This window comes from Apteryx rowi, unplaced genomic scaffold, assembly GCF_003343035.1.
Source record: "Apteryx rowi isolate R43461 unplaced genomic scaffold, aptRow1 scaffold_668, whole genome shotgun sequence".
NCBI classification, from domain to species: Eukaryota; Metazoa; Chordata; class Aves; order Apterygiformes; family Apterygidae; genus Apteryx; species Apteryx rowi.
Window position 1 is genome coordinate 226,409 of NW_020450947.1, and position 6,138 is coordinate 232,546.

General features: G+C 45.6%; 1 protein-coding gene across 5 annotated transcripts in view; it reads left to right on the forward strand.

Moving 5' to 3' along the window:
* Positions 1 to 6,138, forward strand: part of NUTF2 (nuclear transport factor 2) — a 39,556-nt gene that overhangs the window by 415 nt on the left and 33,003 nt on the right. The window contains exon 1 of one of the 5 annotated variants that reach the window (XM_026085415.1): positions 296 to 315. The exons of 1 other annotated variant lie outside the window; for it this stretch is intronic. The gene's annotated coding sequence lies outside the window, so the exon portion shown is untranslated. Of the gene's footprint in view, positions 1 to 295; positions 316 to 350; positions 466 to 3,715; positions 3,735 to 4,334; positions 4,355 to 6,138 lie in introns of those variants that run through there. 3 more of the 5 variants (XM_026085412.1, XM_026085414.1, XM_026085416.1) reach the window with 3 other exon arrangements.

Genomic DNA, 6,138 nt, shown 5'->3' on the forward strand with positions numbered 1-6,138 from the left:
CGTCTTTGAGGCGCCGGCCGCACGGTCCCCGGGGGGCGGCGGCGGCGGCCGGGGCCTGGCGCCCGAATGTGCTGGCGTGGGAGCTGAGCCCCGGCGCTGCCCGGAGGGCTGGGCCGGGGGCGTCTCGTCGCCGGCGGGCTGCGGCTCGGCGGGCGACCCCGCCGCTCGGTTCCGTGTGGCCGAGCCCCGCCCGCCTGCCGGTTCTGGTCCCGGCAGGGTGGCCGGGGACCGTGGCAGCGGGCCGGACGGCGGGTGCTGCCGGCTTTCCCTGTGTGAGACTTGTCGCGCGGGGGACGCGGGATAGCGCTTTGAAAGGTGCTTTGGGATGGGGGGAGGGCCCCTCACCGCGGTTGCTCCGGCTGCCTCGGCTGCATTAGGGGCTTCAGCTGGGGTGAGTCCAGGCGATAGGCTTAGGAAAGAAATCTCTGGCGGCAAATGAGAATAACAGTTCCTCAAGCTGACAAGGTAAATGCTGTTCCACGAGAACACCAACACAGCCTTTTAAAGCAAGTAGCTCTTTAAAGGAGTGTTTTTCATGCACACTGTTCAAATGCTCCTGGGTGCAAATGATCTGTCTAATCTGTGCTGAAAGCTTCACTGTTATAACTGTTTTAGGCGTTGGGACTTCTTGATGCAGATATGTCCTCGAAGCCTGCTGCTTTGCTGATGATGCCTGTCTGTGCTCTGTGGTGGTCTTGCTTTACTTTGATGTGATTTGGTATCACAAAGGGGAAAGGCAAAGGCACTGAACGCTCAGAGTAAAATCTGCAAGTAGATAATTTGCATTGTTTCAAAGAAGGTGTATCTGAGTATGCTTTAGACTTCAGGTATTTGGTATTCTTACTGTATTACTGTCTTACCAAAAGAGTGTGCAGAGACTGAACTTAATCTGGCTAATGTGTTTGAATCACTTTGTCATGTAGAAAAACAAAAGGTTCACACTTCCTTGGAGTAAAACTAGCAAGGTGCGTATGCTCAGTGATCTGCTATAGACATCTATTTTTTTTCTTTGCCTTGCCCCTTTCTGGTGTGATTCTGCAAGAGCTGATTTTTCTTCTGACATTGTACCTGTTGTTATTTTTAGCTCTGAAAACTAAGAAAGGCTGCAGAAATTTACAGTAGCAAGTATTGTATGCTGTGTTTTGTTATAATGAGATAACTTTCTGTAAGATGTTAAAGTCCCCAAAACACTGTTCTTATGGTTCAAGTTTAACTTCCTGTCTAACACAGCCTATAATATTCAACTGCTCATTTTCATTTGAAGTCAGTCATTTCCAGGGAAATGTGTATTTTGGGTATGGGTTTATGGCATATACATTATTTTGCAGTCTAGCTGGAACAAAGCACAGGTAAGCACTTGAAGACAGATAGGAATTGGTTGCTCGAAAATTAAATCTGATCTTCATCAGCTGCCTTCTTAAGTTGATATTTATATTTTTGATTTCTCCTGTTCTGGGAAAAGTTGTATTCAAGTAATACTTCCTGTATTTGTGTGTGGTGACCTTTTAAAGTTTTCTTTTAGCAGGAGAAAAAAAAAGACATTTCACAGATTACTAGGTAAAAGTAGGGAAATTACTATATGTAGTATCATTTTTATTAGCAAAACATGTCATCTAATTTAAAATAGAGGAGTATTTTGTCTCACTGCTGGACTATTTAATTGTTTTGCCACTGAGATCCTAATTATTTAATGCTCCTCCCTAAAAGATTGCCAGTTATTCAGTAGCTGATTTGAAATACATTTGCTTTAACATCAGTGTTTATTCAGTTCCTTGGAAAAATGCAACTGATAACTTCTGCAGTTCTGTCTGCTGGATTTCTTTGTCTCTGTCATATTAATAGTGTGATAGCACAGTGGTATAGTAGGTTTTATGTAAGGATTGCAAAATATGCTAATAGCTGATAACTTTGTGACTTCTTTCAATCACCTTAACTTCCCAAATATGGCATCACAGATATTTCCAGAAACACAGTGAATCTATGGACTACTGTGCGTTTGCAGGGGCAAAAGAGAAAGCAAAACAGGAGGGAAAATGTGTGGTTTTGGGAAGCGTAAGATGAAGTGTTAGGTAGATATCATAAGAAAAGCTTCAGTAACTTTTTTTGAGGCATGTGTTGCATATCTGGAGCCCAACCAAAGGCCTTAGACCATATGAAGGTGAGGTTTAACAAGTCGTGCTTACACACAGGAGAAGCTTGTAGATCATAGAAATTTTCTCCAATATGCTTTATGTTTTGAATCTTGCTGATCAATAGCAAAGTAATACTGTGGCTAATCCTAAAATTGTGGGATGATAAAATGCAGAATAGCAATGTAGTCTTGGTCCTCTTGCATTTGGCACTGCACCAAAACAGAGTTATGTTTTTAGAGATGATCACCTTTGTGGTATCTACTTCAGGGCTGTTATTCATGCAGTTGCCTGCTTTGTGATTATTTTCAAATGTTCAAGCTTCAGTTGCGAGCAATGAGAAAACTTGCAACAGTCAAATAGTAGTTGATAGAAGATATGTTTGTAATAAAAATTAATACTGAATATTATTGTGCTGCTGAGTCTTATCACTCTCTGAACAAACCTGGTTAAGTTTTAAGTAATAACAACACAGCTAGGCACAAACAGTCCTGGAGATTCCTGCAGAGCATTGGTGACAACTTCTTGACCCAGGTGGTGGAGGAGCCAACAAGGAGAGGTGTGCTGCTGGACCTGGTACTAACAAACAAAGAAGGACTGGTGGAAGATGTGAAGGTTGGGGGCTGCCTTGGCTGCAGTGACCATGAGATGGTGGAGTTCAGGATCCTGCGAGGAGGCAGCAGGGCACCAAGTAGGATTGCAACCCTGGACTTCAGGAGAGCAAACTTTGGCCTCTTCAGGGACCTACTTGGAGGAATCCCATGGGTTAGGGCCCTAGAAGGAAGGAGTGTTCAAGAGAGCTGGTTAATATTCAAACATCACTTCCTCCAGGCTCAAGAGCGGTGCATCCCTATGAGTAGGAAGTCAAGCAAAGGAGGCAGGAGACCTGCATGGATGAGCAAGGAGCTCCTGGCAAAACTCAACCAGAAGAAGGAAGTCTACAGAAAGTGGAAAGGGGGACAGGCCACTTGGGAGGAATATAGGAATGTTGTCAGAGTATGCAGGGATGCGACGAGGAAGGCTAAGGCCCGTTTGGAATTAAATCTGGCAAGGGATGTCAAGGACAACAAGAAGGGCTTCTTCAAATACATCAGCAGCAAGAGGAAGACTAGGGAAAATGAGGGCCCTTTGCTGAATGGGGTGGGTGCCCTGGTGACGAAGGATGCAGAGAAGGCAGAGTTACTGAATGCTGCCTTTGCTTCAGTCTTTACTGCTCAGGACAGCCCTCAGGAACCCCAGACCCTGGAGACAAGAGAGAAAGTCTGGAGAGAGGAAGACTTTCCCTTGGTGGAGGAGGAGTGGGTTAGAGATCATTTAAGCAAACTTGACATGCACAAATCCATGGGCCCTGATGGGATGCACCCACGAGTGCTGAGGGAGCTGGCGGACATTATTGCTAAGCCACTCTCCATCATCTTTGAAAGGTCATGGAGAACAGGAGAGGTGCCCGAGGACTGGAAGAAAGCCAATGTCACCCCAGCCTTCAAAAAGGGCAAGAAGGAGGACCCAGGGAACTACAGGCCAGTCAGCCTCACCTCCATCCCTGGAAAGGTGATGGAGCAGCTCATCCTGGAAGCCATCTCCATGCATGTGGAGGAAAAGAAGGTGATCAGGAGTAGTCAGCATGGCTTCACCAAGGGGAAATCATGCCTAACCAATCTGATAGCCTTCTATGATGGAATGACTGGCTGGGTAGATGAGGGGAGAGCAGTGGATGTTGTCTACCTAGACTTCAGCAAGGCTTTTGACACTGTCTCCCATAGCATCCTCATAGACAAGCTCAGGGAGTGTGGGTTAGATGAGTGGACAGTGAGGTGGATTGAGAAGTGGCTGAATGGCAGAGCTCAGAGGGTTGTGATCAGTGGCACAGAGTCTAGTTGGAGGCCTGTAGCTAGCGGTGTCTCCCAGGGGTCAGTCCTGGGCCCAGTCTTGTTCAACTTCTTCATCAATGACCTGGATGAAGGCACAGAGTGCACCCTCAGCAAGTTTGCTGATGAGACAAAACTGGGAGGAGTGGCCGATACACCAGAGGCTGTGCTGCCATTCAGAGAGACCTGGACAGGCTGGAGAGGTGGGCGGAGAGGAACCTCCTGAAGTTCAACAAAGGGAAGTGCAGGGTCCTGCACCTGGGGAGGAATAACCCCAGTCACCAGTACAGGTTGGGGGTTGACCTGCTGGAAAGCAGCTCTGCGGAGAAGGACCTGGGAGTGCTGGTGGACACCAAGTTAAGTATGAGGCAGCAATGTGCCCTTGTGGCCAAGAAGGCCAATGGTATCCTGGGGTGCATCAGAAAGAGTGTTGCCAGCAGGTCGAGGGAGGTGATTCTCCCCCTCTACTCAGCCCTGGTGAGGCCACATCTGGAGTCCTGCGTCCAGTTCTGGGCTCCCCAGTACAAGAGGGATGTGGCACTACTGGAGCAAGTCCAGCGAAGGGCCACAAAGATGATTAGGGGACTGGAGCATCTCTCTTATGAGGAAAGGCTGAGAGAGCTTGGCCTGTTTAGCTTGGAGAAGAGAAGGCTGAGAGGAGATCTTATCAATGTGTACAAGTATCTGAAGGGAGGGTGTCGAGAGGATGGGACCAGACTCTTTTCAGTGGTGCCGAGCGACAGGACGCGAGGCAATGGGCACAAACTGAAACACAGACACTTCCATCTTAACATGAGGAAAAACTTTTTCACTGTGAGGGTGACAGAGCACTGGAACAGGTTGCCCAGAGAGGTGGTGGAGTCTCCTTCTCTGGAGATATTCAAAAGCCGCCTGGATGCAATCCTGTGCAATGTGCTCTAGGTGACCCTGCTTGAGCAGGGGGGTTGGACTAGATGATCTCCAGAGGTCCCTTCCAACCTCAGTGATTCTGTGATTCTGTGATAATTTGGTAGAGGGGAAGGTGATAAAATTGATATGTGACATCTTTGCTTCCCTAATTTAAAGATTAGTTCCCAGTTTTCTCCTTAACTGAAAGTTCTCATGATGATATGCATGTATATCTTTTTTATGTGGGCTCTACAGATTACTTGATATTTTTAGGAGATTAAATGTTTTGTTACCCTGTCTATAAAGGGAAGGAAAAGTAGTGCAACTGCCCTTCTTGGCCCCCAACACTTTAAAGCTGACTGGTCGTGAGTTCCTCCTGGGGAAAAGAAAGAACTGACTTCAGCCTTGTAATTCTATTGTTGGATTGCCTCAAAAATACCCTGAGAAACTGCCAGATGTTTAGCTTTGTGGCTTTGACTTAAGGATAAGAAATTTAGTCTTCCTATCCAATTATATCTATAAGTTTGAAAATCATCTAAGCTGGCTATTTGTGACTGTCAGGTTGCAGATAGGATGAGAATCAGACTGTAGGCACAGTGAAAACTTTTCTGGAGTCCTCTCCAAATTGTTTTATTTACTAGTGGCTTTGTACTTGCCAACATTTGTAACCAAAAAATATATTTCAGGTTGATATATTTCTTGCATTAATGTGTTTTAATGGATTTGGAGGGAAAAAAGAGGATTGAGAAGGAAAAAATCAAATATCTTCCTTCTTTCTCAGAAAGATGCAGTTTTTGCCCTGTCAGTCTTCCCTTTCCTCTCTTTGCATCTTTCTGCTGTGCCCATACCTAGACTTAATTTTTTTTTAAGTCAGAAAGGGTGTTTAGAATAATGTAATTTCTTGCACAGTGCAGCCCATAGCAATCACTAGGTGAGAGTCTCTGTTGAAATCAACTTCTGATTAGTCTGGAACTGTAACTGTCAGGTTGTTAACCTCTGTGGATCCATCAACTGCTGTGGAGAAGATAACCAAGAGAAGCACTTCTTTTCAAAGTCTAAATGCAGCAGTTTGTAACCTCTAGTGGAAACTTCAGAGGTTTGAAAACTGAGAAAGATTGATAACTGCTAAGTCAGCTTTTTTTTTTTTTCCTTAAGAGGTATAGTGGATTTAAGATAAATGACTGATAATGTATGATGTCTGGGTTCTGATGAACTGAATGTGTTCCAGTATTTCATCATCTCTGTTAATGTGC